This window comes from Ailuropoda melanoleuca, chromosome 1, assembly GCF_002007445.2.
Source record: "Ailuropoda melanoleuca isolate Jingjing chromosome 1, ASM200744v2, whole genome shotgun sequence".
Taxonomy (NCBI): Eukaryota; Metazoa; Chordata; class Mammalia; order Carnivora; family Ursidae; genus Ailuropoda; species Ailuropoda melanoleuca.
The window spans coordinates 122259889-122286366 of NC_048218.1; the positions used below are offsets into that span (position 1 = coordinate 122259889).

Genomic DNA, 26478 nt, shown 5'->3' on the forward strand with positions numbered 1-26478 from the left:
AAAAAAAACAACTTCTTTGAAAGCCACCTAAGCAACACAGCTTTAATTGTGGGATGTGCTTTTTTGTGCGAATGTTTTTACACCTTGTTCGGTCTTTAATGCAGTAAGAAAAAAGAAAGTGCTGGGTTTGTACTTCCTCAACACACTAAAAAGGAAGGAGCGCCCTATGGAGGGACCACGGGCTATTTTAAGAAGCACTCTCCCTGGGGGAGAAGCAATTAAACCCTATCCCCAGAGCAGAGAAAAGAGATAGGAGAAAAGAGTCCTCGAAAGGCTTTCAATGGAATAAAAGAGATTTCTCATGTAAATTCCATCAGCACCCTTAGAAGTTGACTTCCCTGCTCCCAGATTTGGGACTGAAGCTGACCCCAAAGCCAAGGAACACTTTAAAGCAAACAACACACAGCAAAAGAGATGAAAATTGGTTTAAAAATTGGTTTAAGGAATTGGAAAAATACTTACAAACTGTGTTCAATAATTCCGATACCCAGAGCATCATATGCCCAGAGCATTAGAGAAAAAAGAAAGCAAAAATCACCTCCAAAAAAGGCAAACTTCCCCCTCTTCCCAATAATTTGAATCTGCTTTATCTTCAGCTCATTAGGAGGGCATCTTAGGATCAGAAATATTTCCCAAGGAGAGCCTGCTATTCCATTTGCAAACTTAGATGCATGATATTGTTTTGGCACAAACACCGGCCGCAGAAGGAAAAGGAAAGCAAGAAGTGCCCTTTTTGCGTTATCTGGGAGCTATTTATTGCCAAGTTCATGCCTAAGTGGTTCCTGAGCAGGAAACAGGTGACCAGCACAGGAGCAGGTGGGGCGGCATGCTCTCTTGTCCCATCGTTACATTGGTCGTCGGTATGCCTGTGGTTATTATTTTTTTTAATGTATTCATGCCTGAAAAGTGAATTTGATATGACACATGATAATCTATGAAAATGTTAATCAATACAAATAGTTTAAGCTGTCATCAAATGCACTTCTTTAGTCAATACTCATACCACTGAAAACAATGTCACTGTCACCAGGGCTTAATGTGCACAGCACTTAAATATTGGACTCTGTGCATCAATGCATTTCTTCTTCAAATACTGTAGGTAAACACATTTTCTCCCTATTTAAGGCTGAAGCACTCAGCATGCATTTAGCTGAGCCGAATCCTCCCTTTTGAATACCTTGATAGGTCCACTGGAGGGCAAAATTAATACTTAATTGAATCTCACAGTCATCAAAATAATCAATACTTTTTTATTATTTATTCTTTACAGTCTGTTGACTGTTTCAAACCTCTGAGGGAATGGTGGAAAGGATTCATGGCTTTGAAACACTGTCATTTAACAAGGTAATTTTCAGTGGGGCATTAGGGGTTGTGAAACATATAATAAAACAAAAATGGTGGCTTATAATAGGAAGAAAGAAAAGAATTATATTTCTGCCATCTAACAAAACAGGATAAATAAAAAAGCAAGTGCAGGGAGAGAGAGAGAGAGCGGGAAAGGAGGGGGATGAGGGAGAGAAAGACTGGCTTTTGAAGGGTTTTATCATATCAAGAGCAGAGCCGGGCTTTCATAATGCTGACATTTCTCATCCTGACAATCCTAAACAAGTGGAAAGGATGAGATCGTAGATATCATCTTTCATCACATTCCCCAGCTTAAGAACCAACATGACAGCTCCTCTCCCCTTTACACTGTTAATTACTAAATAAAATACTACTCTCTGTCAGCATCGGATTATTGCAGATAGCAACCACAAACATTTCTCCATTGTTTCCCCCCTTTTGGATCGGTGATACCTACCTTGAACTCTTTAGAAAATAAATTAGGCTTGTCTCACCATATTGTAAATATTTGAAATATAATCAATGTCATCAATGTGGTCGATGCACGGTATTGTCAGCCTAAATTTGCTGGTGATAGATTAGCATTTCATTGACTGTGTTTGGTCACTGAGATTGGGAGCGCCTGACTTTCGGGGGTGGGAGAAGCAGGCATGGGGGGGGCGGGAAGGAGACACGAAATTCTCAAAATCCCCCCCCCCCAATTTCTTTCCTATTCGTCTAAGAAAATGTGCGTTTGGATTCTTCTGAGTCAGTTAGTGGAGCGGGGTGGGGAGGGAAGGGAACACTGCTTTGCCACACGCTCTTGGTAAGTATCCTCCTCACGTGAAGGGAAGAGCCCAGGTGTAAATTCCAGTACATTTTTAGTTTACAAAAGGTGGAATGCTCCGTCTCCCTGATCTAGAGGAAGGGTTGTGACCTGTGCCTTGGAGACACCCTATCTCTGAGGCTGCATGGCTCATTTGAGCATTTTTTTAAGATAGTGTTCATGGCAAACTTATGTTTAGAATGGCATTCAAAACCCATGATCAACCACACATGGTATCGGGGAAGAGCTGGGTCGCCTTACCCAAAACAAAGAATATTTTCTTCTTGTTTTATCTGTGCATGGTCAAACTGAATGCTGAAGCACGCAGAGGAGCTGAAATGCAGCTGCTAAGTTCAAGTGCACTTACATCTTGAAGATGTTCGGTCTGGCTCATGTGTGCAGTGCATGTACTGGCAGATGGTATATATTCACTGACCATTAGCTCTTCTTCCTTAAATGACTTTTATGCACCTCATACGTGGCTAGGTTCCCAACTCGCGCCTCTCGGGGACTTGAGCTTAGGAAATTCAGGAGTTTGTCATCCAGGTACTCATTTGATTTTTCATCTTACAAAACATTTTACGTTTTCCATGATGCAGCTGTAGCCCACATCTATATGTGCATGACATGGTTAAACAGCAAACCCCCAGTGAGGCAGAGAGCAGACAGCTTTTAATCACAGCTGCAGCCACTGGGGGGTCCATCTGAAAATGTGTCACAAGCAGTAACCACTGAGTACAGTCATAAGTGATGAGGGAGTGCCTCTTTCAAGCAGCACTCGGCTCCGAAGTCATTCTCCCCCTGCCAAAAGGGATGTCAGCCTGTAAAAATCCTTTCTGCCAGAGCGAAGAAAGGATTTTCTGACAGGCCCCAACAAAGGTGCTTGCAGGAATGCAAGAAAGTTGCAATTGCACCACGCACAAGGATCGCTGCAGCAGCACAAGGGAACAGAAATAGCTGAAATAGAAGCGGCGAAGACTTCTTGCTTAAAAGTTGGAAATTGTCACAACGACAGGGAAGAAGCTGGGGCCTCTCTGCAATTCTTTTATCAGCCCTGATAGAGGGAAATGACTGATTCAATATGGAGGAGTGGAGAGTAGGTACAAGAGGACATGGCAGCTGCCAGTAGAGGCCAATCTGTGATGACTCACGAGGCTCATCAGAGACCCAAGAGCCAGACACTGAGAAAAGAAGAAGCAGGAGAGGTGGCTTCCATGAGCAAAACCTGAACAAAAAGTTCCGCCATGTCCTACAATGAAAGGACCGCGATCAACATCAGAACTATCCAGCAATGACTGAAATCTCATTCGAGCATTGTCAAAGGACAACAATTGGTCCCATGTATTGAATGAAGAGAGGCGCTTCAGATATACGTAACGTCACCCAAACTATGCAAGGCATTAGTCCCCCTTGGAGGGACACAAGTCTGAGACTCAGAGAAGCCAAGTGACTTGTCCCAACGCCACACAGCCAGCGAGTGGTGAAGCTATATTTTGAACTTAAGTAGATTCATCTTTTTATACTACCCAGTAACTCATGGGGTTTCTTAGAAGTTGAATTATGGGTCCTAAAGGGTGTTAAACCCTAGATAACTGATTCCCAGAGCATGCTACGTGTAGTATCTTTCTCCCTGCAGACTCTAGGAACAAAACGCTTCCCCGTCCAACACTGCTCATGTGAAATCTATGGGATGATACAGTGTAGTTGACAGGACATCAGATAGTGTCAAATATCCAGGCTTGCATTCAGGTTCACGGTCTACAGAAACTTAGCAAATCATTGGACCACTGTCACCCTCAATTCTCTCATCTGGAAAATGAAAAGGTTGGAATAAAACAGCATTTCCCAAAGTGCATTCCACAGAACACTTGTCCCCAAAGATAATCTACATAAAAGAGTTTTGCAATCATACCCACATGGAAAATGCAACAGAAGAGTCTACCAGGAAAGAAACCCATTCAGCTCAGTTTACCCTCCCTAAATCATCTGACCGAGGAAGGACTTCTCGTAGTCTCTGTTGCATGGTCCAATGGATCTGGTACCTCTCGAAACTCATTTCTAAATTTACATTTACATTACTGCTAATGTAAATGAGAGCTCTAACTGTCAATGATGCTACAATAATTAGCCGGAAGCCTTCAGCGAGTATACATCCACCCAGTGCTTCCCACACTTTAATAACTTTTACCTAACTAATATTCCTTACGGTTTATTTCTATATGGTTACATACAACTTAGCATATACTAACTGTATATCCTCATCGTATACTAATTCCTGATGACATTAAATATAATTTTTAAATACAGATGTCCCCATGCAGCTCAGGTCGTGATTCGGGGTCATGAGATCAGCCCCACGTCCAGCTCTGTGCTCAGCATGGCATCTGCTTGAGATTCTCTTTCTCCCTCTGTCCCTCCCCCCACTTGTTTTCTCTCTCACAATAAAAATTTTTTTTAATTAAAAAAAAAAGATATCCCTGTGTATTTCTCTTGCAACCCCTTTATCTGTAGAGCAGATATACGGCATTGTATGAAGGAAGAGAATTCAGCTTGGACTTTCACTAGGCTGTCAACAATAATCCCCGATAAACAAAGAGATAATTCAGCTAAAGGCCTGCAATAATTTAACCAACAGAGTTTTTGTAAGCAAAATCATTCTCATTTGATAGTCGGAGAAACTAAAGATTGTGAGACGATTAACTCAGCAAAGCATCCGTGTCCAGGGGCAGCCACACGATGGAAATAGCCACCCCCCACCCCATCTAAACGGAGCTTGAACCGGGTCCAGCATATTCTTATGTACATACAAGCCAACTATGAAGCAAGCAATCAGAAGGCTTTGAGGGAAATGTAAATAAGGCAGGCAGGCTTCACAAATCCAAGGAAACAATTCATTTGTTTGCAAAGTGCCAGAGTATGGTGAAGTTATGCTCAACAGATCTATTTCTAGAATTCAATAGAAAAAAATTATATCCATTATGGAGAAAAAAAATTATCGGGTCACCCCCCCCCCCAAAGGCCACATTTCAATTTAGGAAAAAGGTCAATGCAAATTACCTACAGCCCATTTAAGATGAAAAGACAGCACCATATTTTGTATTTAATTTCTCTCACTGGGAAGAGGTAAACTCAAAATCACAGATCATTAAGAGGATAAAATTAGACTTTCGTGGGTTTTGGGAAAGAAAACTTCAAGTGTGAATTTTGTTACCTTAGTCATGAAGTAAAACAATCTTTATCTTTCTTTTACCAATTACCGAATATTATTAAGTCAGTTGGTTCTCACTATAATATTTAATGTACTGAAGAATATTTCCCTCTAAAGTTACAAGGCATTTCTATTTTTTTTACCATGCCATATTTCCTCTTTCTACCAATAATTTGTAAAAAGACATTCTATTTGACTTTTAGAAATAAGGCCATAATTTAATTTTATAATTATTCTATTCTTGTAAATATATAAATTTATTGTTGAAAATTCTGAAAATTAATGATCAAAACGCTAAAAATACCATAAATTCACCCACCGCCGCTTATTTCATTTTAAATGTCACTTCCTAAACTGCACACAAAAATCATTTTGAGGAAAGCAGAAAAACCCACATTTTTAGCAAATATGCAATAGATAGAAATTTACATTACAATGAACTTAATTACAAAGCTTACACAAATACACCCTCCTTCATCTCACAACAGATTTTCACAGGGAAATGTTGATACCAACCTGGGTTTCCTTCCTCAACCCAAGATTCCCACCTGTTATCTATTCCCCCAGGTCTCCACTTCCCAGTTAGTGTAGCTGAGGTCATATTGGACCCTATCCCAAAAGAAAGGAGCTGAGTATTCTGTGCAAATCAAGTAGGCATTCAAACTTCAAAAGAAAGGCTGGGTTTTGAGAGTGAAGCACTGAGGAGGCTTCCCAAGAACTCGCGGACGTTCCCTGATTTAGCATCAAGCACCTGCGTGACCACTAGTGAGTCACTATGGCTGCTTGTTGGTTTCCATACCAACACAGCTTTCTGCTTCTCAAGGGGGATGCTGTGAGACTGGAGTGAGGTGAGGCACAGATAATGGACATGAATATGGGTAGAAAGAAAGACTACCTACCACCACACCACTTCCCACACTGAGGCACCCCACTGACCATGGGTTCAGTTGGACCAGAAGTCTACACTGAGATGGAGGCTGTGGTGTGCCTCCCAGAACCCCCTTCACCACCAATACGCTCATTTCCCAGCTGCCAGGAGGGTTGGCTGAGAAGGCTCACAGCTGAGGCCTCCCTCAGGACTTGCCTTTGCCCGAAGGCAGCTGCCACTCCAAGGTCGTGTCTCTTCCTCAGGAGGCAGACTCGATTTCTCTGTGTGGCCTGCAAAGCTGAAACTATTTACTGTCTCCTGACAGAAAAGGTTTTCTGACCCTGAGCTCCACCCTAGGTTCAGTCAGTTGCCGTAATCAACATTTCCTACTCCCAGGCCTACTGTTTCCTCAGAAAGGCCCTGCCTCTGGCTCGCCTACCACCCAAATTCAGCCACCTCCATTCACCGTCCGTGGCTCCCTCACCCTGCATTTTGCTGATTCGTATAATTTATATTAATTTGAGTGAGATGAGGAACTTATTGACCAGCCTTAGTGGAGGCTGGAAATGGGTTTTCATTTAGTTAGTCCCATTCAAGATATATGCCCCGGCTAAAATATTTTAGAGACATTCCCCTCCCTTGAGAGGAATCAGAGGATATTAAGAATCTTGCAAGGCCTGTTGCCTCAGGGTTTCGGGCTAGAAGCCTAAACTGTCCCACATCCAGGCTTCAGTTCAGAGAGTTCTAGCTGCCTGATGCTGTGAGAGAAACAGACCTTGCTTCTAAAATCTTGCTGTATCTGCCTTCACAGAACTTCCATGCACGCTGTGCTAGATTCACCTAAAATGACAGAGAATTACGACTTCATCAAGCTTACAGAGAGGGTGAACGAACAATTGGGGGATTATCTGCTAATAAAAGCATGGTCAATAAATGTCTGCATGTTTGGCAAAGACTGGCCTCAGAGCTTGCTTTCATTCTAAGCAGGTGGCCAGGCTTTGGGAGCATAGCAAGCCCTCACCTATCTCTAACCATTATTGACTACCATTATCCCCCAGAAAGAACCCAGTAGCTGTATGTAAGAAATGTACTCTCGGCCATTTGCGACACAACCCGCCATACTGGATGTTGACCCACAATTAGATGAAAGTTGTCTTAGGGGCCAGCAAGTCATTACAGAGTGAAATAGGGTCCCCTCTTCAGAAGATGGTCTGGGCAAATTACACTCTTTGCTGCCCCACCAATCCCCAACCCTCTCCCTGGGGGTTATTTAGTTCAGGTGAGTGGCCACAATTATGTTGAAAGGAAAAATGAGACTGCGAAATATCTGATTTGCCTGGTGGTCAGAAGACGGTATTTCACTTAAATGTACATACGGGCTTCGTCGAAGAGTCTCTTGTCTTTTTGTTGAACCTCAGGTATGCAACCTTCTCCTTCCCTTCAATCATCACCTAGGGACACCCTTTCTCTCCTAACCCCACCTCCTTACGCTTATACTTTTGTTGACCAGCTTTAATTATCAACACAGTTATTGATGACTCCACTTAAAGATGACAGCATTAGACACAGAGCTGTATCTAAACAGAAGCAAGCAAATAAACGAACAGCACATCAGCACAAACCTCTAAGTTGGAACAACAACATAACAATCAATCTGGTGGAAGTCTGCAAGTTCTGGACTTCTAGTGTGCAGTCAGATGCGTATCTAGACCGTCACCTCGAACCTCCATAGCTCTTAGCTCTTTTGGCCCCAAGAAGTTAAAATGACTGTGTGGATGACGTTACGTGTATACTTGTCCGGGAAAAAAAGGGAGACACTGCTATTGATAATCTAATAGCACCATCAATTCATTTCTGCTGCCTTTGTGAGAAAGCAGCCATAAAGTTCAATTCAGGCTCATGGAGATCTGGTCTTCGGGTAATGGGGTTATACAGTGGCATTGATATCGCACACACCTACCCTCTATCCATACGTTCTTCATAATCTGATGGTGTCAAGTAGGTATCAGGATTTAAATGGAATAGAACTCAGATTACAGTGAACTTGCACTTAGTGGTTGGAGTTTACAAACAGAGAACAACCAACCTCTGTTCTAAAAATGTTTTCTTTCTGGAGGTGCTTTCTATATATAATCGCAGTATTTGCAACCTTTTGCAAACGTAGATGACACAGTCAGTTCACAGAATGGAAAGACCTTGCCTCTAGTGTTGGAATTTTCAAACCCAGCACTGAACTGAGAAGCCCTAAGGTTTTTAGGGAGGAGCCTCCAGGATGTCCAAGGAAGACGAGGAAGGACCAGAGTGTCCACTCCAAGCCTCTAACCACCATATTGGCTCCTCTCGTCCATTTTAGGTGGAGTTTTCCATATACTTGGGGAAAGGGTCTCACAGCTCAGCCCCTCTTACCTATTTGTGCTTCATCTCAGATGCAATAAAATCATGACAGTTTTTCCACCGGGTAATCACTTACTTTTCCAAAACACTTAAGCCTTTGCCTCAAGTTGAGACGCTTGAGTTTTTTGTAGGTAAACATGTCTCAGAGTTCCGGGTATTGTGTCTGATACAAAATAGGCTCTTAATAAATGTGTTTGGATTGATGGATTGATTAATGACTGATTAATGATTGTGAAGAAGGCAGAGAGGAAGGAAGGGAAGGGGAAGGCAAGGATTGTCTTTGGTTGATACTTTTAATATTTCAAAATACATGTAATCATGTCTGACATTGCACAGAGTGGCAACTAAGGCCTCACCTGGCTGTCTTACCTGTCTGGAACTGCACACCCATTCACACTGACCTGTACCCTGTTTCCAGAAATGTGAGTTTGGTTTTGTGTGCCTTTGTTACTTTGTTTTACCACAGGACAAAATGGAAGAATTTAATATGGACACTGAAAAGGAAAAAGAAAGGTTTGTTTCCCCCTGGGACTAAGGGTGAACGGGAGAAAAGCTACCACTGGTAGGGGAGATAAGCTCTCCCACACAAGGCATCAGGGCTGGGGCTTGGGGTGGCCCCTGATGAGCCCAGGGCCCACCCCCCCCCCAGAGCCCGGGCTTCCTAGCTCTGTCATGGCCTTTGTTCACCCCGCAAGAATCCCTGGCTCACCGAGGGGAGCCTAACACTTCTACACAATTAGCTCTCACGTCAATCAGGGGCAGTATCAGCAAAACTTCACAGCATATTAGAAACAGGATTTTTTTTTAAATGATTTTTTATTATATTATGTTAGTCACCATACAGTACATCCCCGGATTCCGATGTAAAGTTCGATGCTCCATTAGTTGCGTATAGCACCCAGTGCACCATGCAATATGTGCCCTCCTTACTACCCATCACCAGTCTATCCCATTCCCCCACCCCCCTCCCCTCTGAAGTCCTCAGTTTGTTTCTCATAGTCCATAGTCTCTCATGTAGAAACAGGATTTTATTACAAATGCTCTAATTCTATCATTTTTCTCACAGGCAAATACTCATTTAAATGAATAATACATTAAATATGGGGACTGATCTCATTCTATTCTTCCATCCTGAATGACAAAGGCCATACAGTTGGGGAGACAAACTTTTGATTCAAAAAATATCCAGTTCCCTATACTTTCAAATTTCCATAAATAAATAGAAAAATCCATTCTGCCCCCTGCTGACAGACTAACAGTCCTAAAAATCCAGCTCTGAAACCTGACAGTTGCATAGTACCTTCAGAGTTGGGTCAAAATTCTTGTTTAACGGCCCAGAACTGCCCCACTCAGCCCAGGTACAGCTCTCCTCTGCTTGTGGCATATGGATAGGCGCTGCATGGCCAGAGAAAGCACCAGTCACATTTTTCTAATGATTGTAAACATATCAGGATGATTTTCCAGCAGGTGAGGATAAAGTGTCAGGTGGCCACCTGGTCTACCTTGCACAGACGCGCCCTCCCTTTGACCCACAGTGGGCAGTGGTGGTCAGCCTCACGGGGACCTGGCAAGTCCCCAGGCCAGCACTGCTCAGTGGGGCAAAGAGCCTGTGCTGGGGCCTGCGGTCACTTCCTACTCACCGAGGAACCTGGGGCAAGGGTGTTAACTCATCTCTCTGCACCTCGGTTTCCCTGAGAGGAAATACGAGTAATAATACATGCCTCCTGAGATAGGTTTGCATCTAAATAAATAATCCACAAACAGTGCTGACAATAGATCCCATTGCGTAGTGATAATAAGAGATGTATATACTGTTCTCTGTCTAGCAACTGTCCTGACAAAGGATGAGTGTGTATGCATTTCCTTATGGAGAAGCTGCTTAGCCTTCATCACACTTTCAAAGGGATTCATGATCCATCCTCCCATCCTCCCCACCTCCCCCCAAAAATCAGTGGGGAACCAGAGCTAAGGATTAGGGGCCTGCCCCTACATCCCCCCACTCCAAATTTTAGGGCAGTGCCTGGCACATAATAAGCCCCACTAAATATTCATTGATTTTATTTAAAAAAAAAAGAAAACAAGAATCAATACCTATAAATGATAGAAGAAAGGTCAAAACACAGATTTTTGAAAGCTAAATTACTTTGACATCTTTTGAGAAGGAATTTATAAATCCTAAGCCCTTGTTATTTTAAGAAAGAAGTATGGGTCAGCTGGCTCTAAATCCTGTCGAACTGGATTGTTGAATTAAAACAGTCCCTGGCTTTTAATTTTTCAAGGTTCAAGTTTCCTGTATCTGTGGTCTCTAAAGGAACCATTCTACTTCTGTTCAAATGGCCATTGCCTAATTGATTTCACTCATATGTGTTTTGCTTTCTTTACTCTCAGACTGCAGCAGCCAGCACGATGCTTATATGTGGTTTGCGTCCTTGCTACTACCTCGGGTCCTTCAGAGCAATCCAGGCAGCTCTCTCGGCCAACACCAGCTCCTCTGGAGTTTTCCTCCCATTTTCTGCCCTGGGTCTGCACAGGGCTCCGCCTAGCCCAGCTGATCCCTATCCCTCCCTCTCCTGTAATCCACTCGCCTTTAATATTCCAAGGGTGACCCTTGACTGTCCTTTGAATGGTGCTCCAATTCAAAAGGCTTCTGAGCTTTTAAAAGGAGCACAGATAACATAATTCCAAGGAGCTGGGGGTGGGGAGGGAGGGAGAATGTGATTGGAAAGATTAGCTAAATGCTCTCGTTCCTGGGGATTTGGGCTCTCGCAAATACGTGAACTGGGAGGTTGGTTTTTAGGGGCTCCCCGCACACCACCAGCTCTCTTATTAACCACTATTAAAAATATTTTGTTTCCAACCTAAACTACAAAAAGAGACTTAGCTAAATATTTCTTTAAATCTCCAGTCTTCGAAATCAAGGGCACCTTTAAAACAAGGCTGGCTTTTATTACTATTTATTTATGTCCTCTTTAGTTTACATGATTGGGGGGATAGTTCTGAATCAGGGTCTACGATGACACAACTGATGCAGCTCAAGAAATATTTTATTGACAGTTCATCGTGTGCGAAGTGTTGTGCTGGGGACTATGGGGAATGTAAGGATCAAGAAACATTTGCAACCATCAAAAATTCCACCATCTAGTAGACACCAGGAAAGGAAAGAGAGTAACGGGATTCAGCATCTTCTATGAGCCTAGTATACTTTCTTTCACAGACTTAACATTTTCTTGGCACCCTTATGTTCCCTCTCTGTAAAATGCCAATATATACGCAGCATGAGGACCACGCATGCGCGCACACACTCGACAGCCTTTCTTTGAAGCGCTGTTTTACCATCATTACCGATGCTAATGAATACACAGGCCGCTTCACCCAGGGAGTTTCGACGGGCCTTTTCTGGACTTCATTCCTCATTTTAGAGAGCTCATCTGCCACTGATGACTCACACACGAAAACAAGGTGTCAACGCAGCCAACCGCAGGATCACTGAGAGCGAGGGCTTGCCCCATCTGCGTTGCTACTGTTTGTCACCGAGTATTTTTAAAGAATCGCTTCCCTGATATCCTCAAGCTCCTATAGTAACAAGAATAGGTAGTATGTCGTCAGAGGAAAACAGACCCGTTTTAACAACTCAGTAAGGCACACACAAAAATTATATATATATATATATGTATATATATAATATAGATGGGCTACGGTCTTTATAAACAATTGGTTCTTTTCAGGGGCTTTGGAAGCCTTCATTTTTCCCTATTCTTACCCCTCTACCATTCATGTGCTTAGACAAACGCTCGATAGATTAAAAACAGACAATTTCAACTGAATGCTGGCTGACTTATCCCAAATCTGATTGGTAAGTGGGTCTACTCCAACGACATTCACGTACCAGGGCCCCAGGAAGGCTCAGTCAGCCATGGCTGGAATGTAGCGTTGTTACACAATCCTTTTTCCTTCTGCTCCACTGAGCTTCCGTTTTCTTTCTCTATATGCCCATGCCTCTGGCCTGAAAAGTTATCTTTTTTCCTGAACAAAACAAATGAGAAATGGATTGTTGCTGGGTTCTCTTACTTCCCCACTAACTCCAGCTACAGGACCCATGTTTCTACTTCCCCCCATGGGCCCTGCTGGGGGGCCCAGCAGGATCTGGGCTGCGCCTGCAAGATTGGCTTTCCAATCTTGAGGGGGCTGCTTGTGGGCACTCATTTCCTTAGTAAGCGAAGTACTCTGTTAAAAAAATCAGCAAGAAATCATCTTTTTGGTTAAAAACAAGCAGAAAAGTAAATTCAAATTAGCACTGAAATTAACTGGGAAACAAATTCCCAAGTTTTTTTGATACAAAAATAGAGTCACAATCAGTTTTTAAAAATCAAATATATTTTGTTTTGTTTTTTTAAAGGTTTTATTTATTTATTTGAGAGAGAGAGCATGAGCAGAGGTCCAAGGGGAACAGAGGGAGAACAGAGGGAGAGGTCCTGTAATCCCAGGACCCTGAGATCAGGACCAGAGCTGAAGGCAGACACCCAACTGACTGAGCCACCCAGGCACTCCTGAATACATTTTTTGAATCCAGTGGAAAAGAGTTTGCTTTGTTGTTGCATGAGGATTATGGGAGATTTTTTTCTCCCCATTTAACTTTGATATCAGAAGTGTTTTTAAATGCTAGTTATCATATATCTGACAAATATGTATTGAGTGAGTACTGCCTGCTGTGCCATTCCCTCTTCAAGGTGATGGGGACATAACTTCTCTGAGTAGTTCTTTCAGCTAAAATAATATCTAGCACTTCCCAGTGGGGCTTAAGGACCATACATGGAAAAAGACCATCACCTACAGGACTCCCCCGGCATTAATGCCCCTCCCAAGCCTGGCCATGGTTTTGGAAGCAAGTTCTACCTCCTGAAGCAAGTTCCTCTAACACACTGGTCACCTGCGTTCTCTGATCTACATCTGCATGATAAAAAAACACCCTGTCCAACCGTTAATAGCTTGAATGGACTTCAGTTTGGAGACTTTTGGCTCCTTGAGTCCTCTTCTTAAGGAGTTCCAAGGGGCACTTGCAAGAAGCTAATGCCTTTCTAGCCTCGTCTCCGGTCGTCTCCAGTCTACGCCATCTGTGGGTCACCATCCACTGTGGGTGGGCCGTGTTGCTGAGGTTCTGTGTGATTCAGGGTAAGGCCCTGGTCCCACTCTCCACAACCCCCAACCCGGAGTGTCAGGTCCTGGGGATCAGACCCACCTGGGGCGGGTGGAGGGGTTAGGTTCCTGGACCCTTCCTCACACCTGCCTCACACACACACACACACACACACACACACACACACACACATGCACACACATCAGAATTGCAGAGGGCGGGGCTTAGGAATGTACACTTTTTTTTTAAGATTTTATTTATTTATTTGACAGAAAGAGAGACAGCCAGCGAGAGAGGGAACACAAGCAGGGGGAGTGGGAGAGGAAGAAGCAGGCTCATAGAGGAGGAGCCTGATGCGGGGCTCGATCCCAGAACACTGGGATCACACCCTGAGCCGAAGGCAGACGCCCAACGACTGAGCCACCCAGGCACCCCAGGAATGTACACTTTTAACAAGTTCCTCAGGAAACTCTTCCAAACATTGATATGTGAGAACTCCCACCTTAAGGGCGTATTCTAAGGACCTAGATGGAAAGTGCCACCAAGTTTCCCCAACATTTCAGAAGGAACCGTGCCACAGAACTACCCAGATTTATAATAACTTTGACATAAGAGAAACCCTTTCATAAATGCCTCTTATTCTGTCCTCTGAGTCATACAATTTGAGGTCTTAAACTATTTATTTCATATTCTCTGTATTTCAGATTTTATCTTTTATCCTTGGAAAATTGTTGTTCATTTTGACAGTTACATTTCGAGCTCTTTTTTTCATTCATATCTATCTTGAATTTTAGTTTATAATTATGTAACTCATTCTAGAAGTTTTTGAAAATTATATATATGTGCATGCATATATAATTTTTGTCATCTTTGTTCATGCTTTTAGATCCATATTGCATATACAAGTTAGTGTCCTGCTTTTATAATTCACTTTTTCATATTCAATAAATATTTATTGAAGACCTAACATGTGCCGCTAGCTAACAAACGGTGAGCCAGCTGGGCACTATATTCACCCACACAGACGTCATTATTCCACAGTAACCATGTTCTCAAAATTCAACATTATCCAAAATTGTGATCTCAAATAGCTAAGTAATACTGAAACTCTGACGGATGTGCCATGATTTATTTAATTCTTTTCTAACTGCGGAACAGTCTAGGCTGTGGTATTTGAAATGAGGTCCACGTACGCTGGGAGATATGCAAGACAATGCAGAAGGTGCAGGAAGAGAGTATTAAAATTTTGATTTTTATTTCAATTTTTTCAATTCCATTTGGTGGTAAAAATGAATGGTACAAAAATAAATAAAACTTACATACATTAGGAGTATATGGTAAAAATTATTTTCATCAATAAAGCTGAGTTATCGCAAAACCTTGGAGTCCTTTGATTTAAGATGTGTCCAATTATTCATACAAAAATAAAATTTTGACAGTTTTAAATATATTCTCAGGAGTGAAATTACAGGTAAAAGAGTATGGCCCATTGCCAAATTGCTTTCAAGGTCAGTTGATGGAAAATTTATGCTCCCAGTGTATGAGGAAGCTTCTCTTTCATATTATATATATTTTTAATTTTTTTCTAATTTATTAGATGGAAACTGGCATTTTATTAATGTTTTAATTTGCATCTCATTAGCAAGGTTAAATTTTTCAAGTTTATTAGCTAATTAAGTTTCTTCTTTCATAAATTACTCACATCCTTTGCCTGTCTTTCTGTTGAGGCCTAAGTATTTTCCTCATTGAAATTTCTATAGATATAGAGAAGTACAAGAAAGAACGACTGACACTTATTTTGCTCTAAGTATATACTTTATTTCTAGGCCTTTCAACAAACAAGAGTGTTATTATCCTTGTTTCACTGATGATGAAATTGAGATGAATGAAGTTAAATAACATGTAATTTGGCAGTCTTCTTGATTCTAAGCTGTAAGAATTCCAAATATTTTTTTCTAGATTTTGTTATTTCCCTGTGATGTTTTTGATGTTGATTTTTTAAGAAAGATTTAAAGAATTCTTATCCAGTCATTTTTATCACTTCTTTCTTTTATGTCTTTGTTGCTTTTATTATGAGAAATCATCCATGAGAAGGCAGAAATATTCACCAATATTTTTTATTTTCTATGATTTTTAATTTCAGTGTAAGTCTAGAATCTGTCTGAAATTTGTGTGAGTACATGGCATTGACTGAAAATGTTACAGTTTCTCAAATAGTCAATTTTTAGAGCACAATTAATTGAATAACCCATTTACATATTATGCTTTCTTTTAATCAAAAGCCAAGTTCTAATGGAATCTAATGGAACGTTCTAATGGAATCTCAGGTCTGTTTTGTACGATACATATGTGTGACCACACATGATGCCATACATATGTGTTATTCATATAAATATATGCCATATATAATATATACATCTTAGAAATTATATTAACATATATTTATATATAATTATATGTATCTTATATATTATGTAATATATATTAGAACAAAAAGCCTCTGTACTCTGTTTCTCTTTTTCAAACATTTCTGCATATTCTCTGCTGTTTATTTTCCAAATGAAATGTAGAATCATTTTTGTCAAATTCTAAAATTAAAAAAAGAGAAACAAATGTCATCTTTATAATATTCAGTTTCACCATCAAGAAATGGTTTTTTTCATTTATTTAAATTTTCTTTTATTATCATCAGTCACGCGTGGGTTTTTTCATATTTAGTACAGACATTTTCATTTACAATTTTCCAAATATTTTGTTTTGTTCCTGTTTTGAATGAAATCAATTTCCCTATCCATGTATACGGTTTCTGTTTGTATATAGAAAACCTAAAGAGTCCTCAGTTGATTCTATCTTATTTTTATCCTTTAGTATTTCTTGTCTTGATTTCTACTTTTTGCTTGTTTGAATTTTACTAATAAACATTTGCTTTTTGTTTGCTTTTACCATTTCCATAATATTTTATTTTAGTTGTGCTTCTTGTTACTAAGTTGTCTGGATTTTTTTTTTTTTAAAGATTTTATTTATTTATTCGACAGAGATAGAGACAGCCAGCGAGAGAGGGAACACAAGCAGGGGGAGTGGGGGAGGAAGAAGCAGGCTCCTAGCGGAGGAGCCTGATGTGGGGCTCGATCCCCTAACGCCGGGATCACGCCCTGAGCCAAAGGCAGATGCTTAACCGCTGTGCCACCCAGGCGCCCCAGTTGTCTGGATTTTTAATGCAAACTTGCAGTTTGGATCTTATGGAGAAATTTAAAACATTTAGGTTCATTGTCATAATCAGTATATTTGGTCTGACTTCAGTTAACCTCAGCATTTGTTTTCAGTTATTCATAGTTTTATTATTTTTTAATATTTTATTTTTATTATATTTAATTATTAGTATTATTTTCCATTTTATTTTCATTTTTTTCAGTTATTCTGCCTCCTTTTTTTGTCTTATCTGGTTTTCATTTCATTTGTGTGTGTTTGTATTGATCTTCTCTAGAAATTTAAGTTTTATATCCCGCTTTTAGTTCTTTAAGTGGTTATTACTATTAAAAATACATATATTAGTTTTTAGTTTTTAACTATCATAGTTGAGAATATAATGATATCAAAAAAGCCCTATGCCTCTGTAAGATTTTTTTTTTAAAAGAATGGTTTCATATAACTCTATACAACCACTCAAGTCTTTCACTTAGCATTTTACACCAAATTTACTATTATTATAAAAGTGTTTTATGATCTGAAATTTTCTCTTTCAATATTGTCTTTGTATTCAATTTCTTAACTATTAAATATGCAATATTTAATATTAGGTCCACTGTATATTAATTGGCTTTCAAGTTCAATAACAGTTCACTGACTCCCCTTTTGATTTGTCTTTCATTTGCCTTTTACTAATTTCTAAAACATTATGCGTGTGGTATGTTGTCCAAGTCCTTATTTATCTGGTGATGTCTTTCCATGGCCTTCCCACATTGAAGATATCTTGACTGAGTAAATTTCTTATATTGCTATTCGAAACTCTACGGAGATTATTCAAATGTCCACTGAAGTTTACTTCTAAATGGGAATGTTTGAGACTAACCAGTTTTGGTTCCTTTGCAAATAACTTTATTTTTGTTTGTTCCCACATGCTTACAAAATTACTGTTTCTCTTTGTTATTAAAAAAAAAAGTCTAAGAACATCTCTGGAATGGGCGTCTTTCATTGATTTTCTTAGAACTGAGCGAATCCTCTCATTCTTCATTTCTCCACCATTCAGTTTCAAGTTTTCTTCCATTATGGTCATAATCATTGCTTTATTTTAAATTCTTTTCAGGAAGTCTTAGATGGTTGTCCATTCTCTGTCCTTTATAAACTATTGTCTCGCACCATTTTAAGCTCTTCTGGTCCTGGTTCTGTTTTGCAAGAGTTTTTTGAGTCTCTCCCTACACACTGACTTCATTTGCCAATGGAAAGCCTACATGTTGATCGTCTAATTTTGTTAATTTTCTTAACAAAATTAACTAATACTAATGGATTTTCTAAAGCTTTCTTCTGATTCTTACCATAAATCACATTTCGAAACTTGCTCTTAGAGTGCTCATAATAATTTCCTTATTCTGTAGCATCTCAATATAAGCCCAATATTCTTCTTTTTTTTTTTTTTTTCTATTTATCTGTAAGTCAAAAGAAAGCTATCCAGGCTATTATTTACTAAGCCAAAAGGTGACTTTGGCCCCATTTTCGAAGTCCATATAAGTGAATCACCGAATCTCTTTCTCAAGATTACAGTAACCAGGAGTTTGCTTACATAGAACTCCTGACTTATTTGCAGTGTCTTGTAATTTTCCTTCTTTATCGTTACTCTGGTTGTTTCCCTCCCATGACCATTCTCACACGAAAGGCTCTATATCTATCCCAGCTTTCCGGAGTATGACTGATACTGGATCTTCTGCTCCCTCTGCCTGCATGTCTGCCACTCTGATATACATGAGAAAGTGCAGTCCCTAGCACACAGTATTTGTGGGGTCCTGCTTCTATCTGCCACCACTCGCTGCCTTTGTGGGCAAACTTCCTATTTCAGGATAGAACGGGCAGTTGCCTTCTCCCCTCTACTTTCCATGCCATTACTTTTGGCAATAATAAATTCTGACTGTGTATAAAAGGGGAAAAAAAGTGGAGGAAGGTTCACAATTTGATTCATGTTCAAACTTCTTCCAAATGCGTTATGCCAGAAGAAAGGGGACATCTTTCAAGTTCTCAAAGCATGGTTAGCAAATCCCTAGGGTCCCTGAGACTTTTACAAGGTAGCCGCAGGGTCAAAATTACAATCATAGTAATGCTGTAATGTTGCAGTGCTAAATATTTCGTGATAACATTAGAAATTATTTGCCTTTTCACTGTGTTGACATTTATACTCACGATGCAAGAACAATGGTGGACAAAATTGCTGATATCTTGGCATGAATCATAACAATGGCACCAAACTACACTTGTAGTACCCATGAACTCACACCAAAATTAAGAAAAAAATGGGGAGGGGGCGCCTGGTTGACTCAGGCGGTTAAGCATCTCCCTTTGGCTCAGGGATCCTGGGATCGAGCCCCACACAGGGCTCCCTGGTCAGCTGGACCCTGCTTCTCCCTCTCCCTTGGCCCTGCTTGTGTTCTCTCTTTATCAAATAAATAAATAAAATCTTTTTTTTAAAACTGGTTTTACTTAAAAATGTCCTTGATGGAATAGCAAAAATTATTAATACGATTAAACTGCAACCCTTGAACACAATTTTTTTTAAGTACACATGAAGCACCTTGGCTGCATACCCAAATATAAAGATTGCTTCAAAGAAAAGCACTTGCGTGATCATTTGAGTTGTACACTTGAAAAACCAGCAATAGACAAACTATGGTTTTTTAGCCTCGGATATTTGGCAAACAGAGACATTTTGGGGGGAAATGAATGAAATGAGCCTGTCACTTCAAAGAAAATGACTGAAGGTATGTGTTTCCAATGATAAAATTCAAGCACTACAGAGAAAATTAGAATTTAAGACAACATCTCTGCCACCAAAAGTTTGAGAACTGCCCAATACTTACAGTTTCTGGTAAAATAAGTGGTGATTTTAACAAACAGTTTTTTTTTTTTATATTGTGCAATGAAATGTGCCAACATTTGGAAAAGCTGCCTAACACTGAATCATTATTTTCCAAATGACCAATGCATCATGCTGCAAAGTTATGCATTGGTAAAGATCCTTTCCGAGTACAAGACAGATTAATGGATTTTGGCGTTAATGAGTACAAAAATGGTGTTTGTACGGCTTTTGGTACTACATCGCAATGAAGCTTTATGAAACTACTACTTGTCAGAGTTTGGTGTATCAAAGAATAACCACAATTGTCCTAAAAGGCAACTAAAATACTCCTTTCCTTTCCTATCACATATTTGTGTGATACTCAATTTCTTCATACATCATCACCAAAGGAACATAGCACAATAGAATAAACATAGAAGTAACTGTCTTCCATGAAATTTTTATTAAAGAAAATTATCAAAATGTAAAACTGTATAACTCTTCTAAATTATTGTATTTGAAAAATATAGTTTTTAAAAAAACATTTATGCTAACACCTAACTTTGTTATTTAAATGCATTAATATAAAAATTAAATGCATTAATACGTAGTTTTCAAAATTTCCTCAACTTCTATTTCTAATTTGATAAATATCAATAGGTATTACCCACATGAATGAAAGCTCTTTGCAGCTCTCAGTAAGTTGTAAGATTATCTTGAAGTCTTAAAATCAAAAAGTTTGAGAACCACTGCTCTATTTTGCGCAGCTGGAATGGGACAGCTTTCTACTTTCTGTTTCTGGCTCTAGAGCATTTTTGGACCAGGAAATGCATTTCCTTTGAAATTTCACCTATCTTGAAATTAGTAAAAATTCCCCTTAGATTTGGGTAATAAATAGATGGCGATTAGTTCTGGTTGGAGATTCCAGACATTTTCCATATTTTCAATTCCCTTCTATATTTTAGTAGGAAGTTGAGAACTTTTTTCTTGTTTTTTTTTTAAACTTGAGATGTAATCCACATGCCATAAATTCTAGTCCTTGAGAGCCTGAAAATGACAATTCCAGAAACAAGAATGCAGACTGATGAAAAGAGATGATTTCCCAAATTCCAGGGGCAGATGCACAGCGACCGCAGTGCCTGTGATTGGTCATGAATTGGAATCACTGCAGAAATGCACACCTGAAATGTAGGCTCTCTGAAGTTTGCAGAAGACTGGTTGTTTCATGCCAGAAGACTGGTTGTTTCATGCCAGAAGACTGGTTGTTTCATGCCTGTGTCTGGCCGACTCTTGATAGATAAGGATTCACCACTGAGAATCTTACCCTTTTTGTCTTCTAATTCCACCCCCCACCCCATCCGTAGCTCCTCTCATTCTCCCAATTCATCCATAGACTTTGGTTGACTCCTAGCACAGAATTCACTAAGATGTTGGCGTAATGCCCTCTGGGAGACCAAGTCATATAAAGGAAGTGCAGGTGGTTTAGAGAAGAGCAAAATGCTGGGGGATGCTGTGCTTTGGATACGTTTCAACAGGGAGCAAATAGATACCATTACTGGCTTTATGGAATGATAAGAAAGTCCAAAAGTTGGAAGAGGAGAGACATTAAATTAAGTCTACGGACTTTATAGTCTGAGGATCTGCCGGGCACCAGAGGCGGACAGATTCTATCCATTAACCTTGCTGGTCAGCCAGGAGCTGGGTGGACAGGAAGACTGCTGGAGACAATACCAATGGCCATCCAGGGTAATAAACCATCTATTGTGAGCCTCGCTATGTAAGGAATAGACTACCTTAGAAAACACTTACCATAAAAAACATCACAAATCCTTGGGAAAGGAAAGGAGTTTCAGTGAATGATTTCGGAACAATGACTACTTGGGGAACTCTAAACTGAAAGTCTCATCTCACATTAAACACTAAAATAAATTCAAAGAGAATAAAAAGCCAAACACAAAAGATAAACTACAATAAAACAGAATAAAAATGTAAAAATTAACAGGTTTTAGAATAGGGAACGATTTTCTAATCCTAGAGCAGTGAAAAAAATCACAAAGAAAAATATCAATTTATACAAAACTATTGAACTCCTATGTATCAAAAACACTCTAAAACAATTAAGAAGCAAATGAGAGGCTAAGACTGATAACTTCAAATTGAATAAACTAAAACCACAATCTACCAGTTTTTCAAATTAAAAAATTTTTTAATTATATTTTTGGTTTTAAAATGGTGGTGTAAATGTGAGGCTTCCCCGATTACCTTTTTAAAGGCATGTAAAGTAATAAGGATAATGAGAAATAGAAGTACAAACTCCACCTTCAGCAAAATAAGGAGACTAAATCCTTGAACCATCAAGCAATGAAAGTACGGTGGGGTAAGGAAAGACTTTAATAGAGAGGACAGCCACACCTGCAGAGCTCAGAAAATTCTGCCAAGCACACTTCTCCAAGATGAAGGGCACATTCTGAGGTCAAAACCAACAATCATTACTTTTTAACAATGGAACTGAGAAACAGGAGCTGACAGAGAAATAAAGTTTTTCTGAATCTTGTTGATTCCAAAAGGAAGAGAAGAAAAAAATCACACAGACAAGTCATATTTTCAAAAAGCATTCTACTGGTAAGACAGGAAAAATTTTGTGTTGTCTGCTTGTGAGCAACCCTGCAGGGCCTATTTCAGTTCTCAGTTAACGGGGGAGAAGTAAGATCTAAAAGAGCATCCCCATATGCACAATCCTGTCACTAAAAAAATTTCTGCTGGCACAGAACTCAGCATTGTCAGTCACTGCCATCACCTCTCACTGCCCCAACACACATGCATAGCTTCTATTTCACTCTAGTCCTGAGTTCTAGAAAGTCCTGAGTTCCTACAGTAAGAACAAAAAAAGGAACCAATACTTTATCCATATAAAAATAAAACAATAAAAAGGATGGGATACCAGCATTAATAAACAAAAAAAAAACAAACAAACAAAAAACACCAAGTAAGGAACAGACACCAGAAATCTTCTGTCATGAGACAGTTTAAAGAACATGTCAATGGGGCGCCTGGGTGGCACAGCGGTTAGGCGTCTGCCTTCGGCTCAGGGCGTGATCCCGGCGTTATGGGATCGAGCCCCACATCAGGTTCTTCCGCTATGAGCCTGCTTCTTCCTCTCCCACTCCCCCTGCTTGTGTTCCCTCTCTCGCTGGCTGTCTCTATATCTGTCGAATAAATAAATAAAATCTTTAAAAAAAAAAAAAAAGAACATGTCAAAATATGTTGTTATACATTTTTAAACCTAATGGAACAATAATCTATATAAAACAAGAATACAAAACAGGGATTCAATAACTCAGGGAAGACATGGTAAGACCACAGAGACAAAACATGAGTTGTCAGAGCTCAGGAGAAAAGCAGAAAAACAAAATGACAAAAATAAAGACAAAACTGAAGCAACACCTAATATAGCAGAATGGGCTGAAAGCCAAGCAAAATTAAATGCAACAAAACAAGACAAAACAAAACAAAAAGTTATGGTTTTGCAAGACTAGAAAGCTATTGGTAGGTGAGGAATCCAGACAAAAAAATATTCAAACTGAATACCAGAAGAAGAGAAAAAATAAAGCATACTTTAATAACATTTTTAGAAATAAAAGAAGACTTGAATCTAAAGGTTGAAAGGTCCACCATGCCTCAGGAAAAACTGACAGAACAGTCAATATCAAGACACAGTAATAGCATTAGATACAAAAGAAAACTGTGTGGGGGCGCCTGGGTGGCACAGCGGTTAGGCATCTGCCTTCGGCTCAGGGCGTGATCCCGGCGTTGTGGGATCGAGCCCTGCATCAGGCTCCTGTGCTATGAGCCTGCTTCTTCCTCTCCCACTCCCCCTGCTGTGTTCCCTCTCTCGCTGGCTGTCTCTATCTCTGTCGAATAAATAAATAAAATCTTTAAAAAAAAAAAAAACAAAAGAAAACTGTGTGTTTTGTTTGTGTGGGTCTAGAAACAATCTACTATTTTCTGTTTTAGAAGGTTTTTTTTTCTAACAATGCCTAGAATATTATTTTTTTAAGGTTTTATTTATTATCCATTTGAAAGAGAGAGCACACAACCTGGGGAGAGAGGAGGAAGGAGAGGGACAAGCAGGTTCCCCGCAGAGCAGGGAGCCCAAAGTGGGACTCCAACCCAAGACCCTGGGAATCATGACCTGAGCTGAAGGCAGATGCACAGCCAGCCACCCAGACACCCCAACGCCTAGAAGATTACTTACCTGCTGTGTATGTTTGTTTTTGGCCAAACATATAGGATCTAACCACGAAACGAAAGAAACAGGACTTAATGGAGAGGGGAAAGAAGAAGAAAGAAGTCATGGTTTGAAGGAAGAAAAAAAATTCCATTTGCTTCTAATTGAAGGGCTTAAGAATAAACATTTTTAACACTCAGAGTAACCTCAATAACATTATTTATTTAATATTCTCACTCATGAGGGCCGAATTTTTTAAAATTATGAATATGTCTATTACTGTTCAGAAAAGCAGTATTTGCTGTCAAAAATAAGATTCAAGTCTGGCAGTGTTCTGAGCCTGGTGGCTTCTGGAATACAACGATGAATCATCTCCTGCTTTAGAGGAAGAAAGCCTGTATCTTTTCTCATATCCAAAGAGAAAGCCGCGAACAACATATAAATCATAGCACCACATAGCTCTTTTAGAAATTTATTAATAGCTTAACGAAACAATCAAAAACATTCTAAGAGCCACACATTCAAATACCATTTCCCCTTGCCACCTACACTTAATCCCCAAATCCAATTAATTTATTCTCCTGATGTCTCCTGACTGTGTCTTCCACTTTGTCCCCATGGGCCACCATTTCTAGCCCAATCATTTTTCCAGTAATCTTACCCCCATTCAATCTACTCTCCTCTCTGTACCCAGTGATCATTTTAAGTGGCAAGTTTGATCATGTCATCTTCCTCCACCAACAAACTCTAACCCCCTTAAGATTCTTCAGGACCTTCTATGATCTGGAGGATAACGAATAATCCTTACACGATGTGCCCTCCCCCACCTCTCATCTTCAACTTCTACAATTTTTTTTCCATGTGCTTACACAGCTGTTCTTTCAATTCCTTCAAAAGCTCTACTCTTTCCCTACGCCCTGTGAGGAGGATTTCTCTCCCTCCTCCTCTTCCTCAACCCCCACCAGAGCTCACAGCTGTCTCCCACTCAACTTTTGTCTCAGTATCAACATCTTTCCTCAGGGCAGCCTTTCCTGAGCCATCGTTCCCCTCTCCTCTCAATATTTGTCTCCTCTAACTCTATACCTGTATTTGAAGAACCATCACATGCATTAATTCATAATTATTTCTATCTCTCAATCCCAGAAAATTAAATAAAACATGGCTATTTTGAAGGTATCAGAGATTCTAAATGAATCCATCCCTTTTAGATTTCCATTCACTCCATTATTCAATGTCACCATGATACTGTAGGTTTGAGTAGGTTGCTTAAGCTTCCCGTGGCTTATTAGTTATCTATAACATAGGAACAATCATACCTTCGCTGACTGCTGTGAGGGTGAGAGTTGATAATGGCTTTTGTAACTTTTATAAAGGATTGTGTAATAGTAATTAAGAGGATAATCATTATTGTTTGCAAAAGGCATGATTTAACTAGTCATACATCCGAATATAAAATGTAGAAAATTGCCTTGTAGTAGTTTTGATTATAAGAGGAAGAAATACAAACTTTAAAAATGTTGAAGAACTTTTTATTTTAAGTAGGCTCCACGGCCATCTTGGAGCCCAATGTGGGGCTTGAACTCACGATCTTGAGATCAAGAGTAGAATGCTCAACCGACTGAGCCATCCAGGCCCCCTAAGGATGTATTTGTTCATATTTCATCTTGTTGTTTCATTTGCCAGTGTTGATTTCTTTTTAGGTCAGAGACAGGAATGGTTTGAAAGTATTTATACAGCATTTCAGCCTGAGGACAGTTTCTAATACCGTCCAAAGAATGGTAAAACTAATGGGAGGAAGAAAAAACTGGCAATTACCTGTAAGATACGCTTACAGATCATACAATGCACATATGACCATTTCATGGGTTTAGAAAAGAACATTTTATATATAAGTATTTCATCTTCACCCTAGGGATCTTCTGAGAAGGAAACGGGTGGTAGTGGTGTTGTCAAATGTGCATTTATATTTAATATATCTGAGGAAGAAAGAGAGAAATAGGAAGAAAGGGATAGAGGGACAGGGAAGAAAGGAAAAAGGAGGAAAAGAAAAGAGAAAAGAACGATTAGCTTTCTCTACCATGGAGTACCTTAAAGGACAAAAAGTTACAAGGAATTAAATGTAGAAAAGGAAGTTTGATATAGTTAATACACTGTAAATCACCCCCAGTGAATACCTGCTTTCTGGAATAAACATAAAAGGCCTATGTGATAGACTTGTGATGCAGTCTCTTGAATTTTCCTTCTTTACTTTGGGAGTTACATCTGAAAAAGAACCAAGCCTTTCTTCTCCCACCGCTCTAAAGGGACTGTTCCATCATAGATTAGTCCTGCCATGGCCCTTCAAAGGGGGTGAGAGATTCTGCCTCTTCAATATATTCCTAGAGTTTCTGATTCAGTAGCTCTGGGGCAGACCCAAGAATTTGCCTTTTTATTAGGTTCCCAGATGCTGCTGCTGCT

General features: G+C 39.8%; 1 protein-coding gene across 1 annotated transcript in view; it reads right to left on the bottom strand.

The window, feature by feature from the left end:
* Positions 1-26478, bottom strand: part of LOC109488671 (POU domain, class 6, transcription factor 2-like) — a 223745-nt gene that overhangs the window by 127891 nt on the left and 69376 nt on the right. The gene's annotated exons all lie outside the window — the stretch shown is intronic.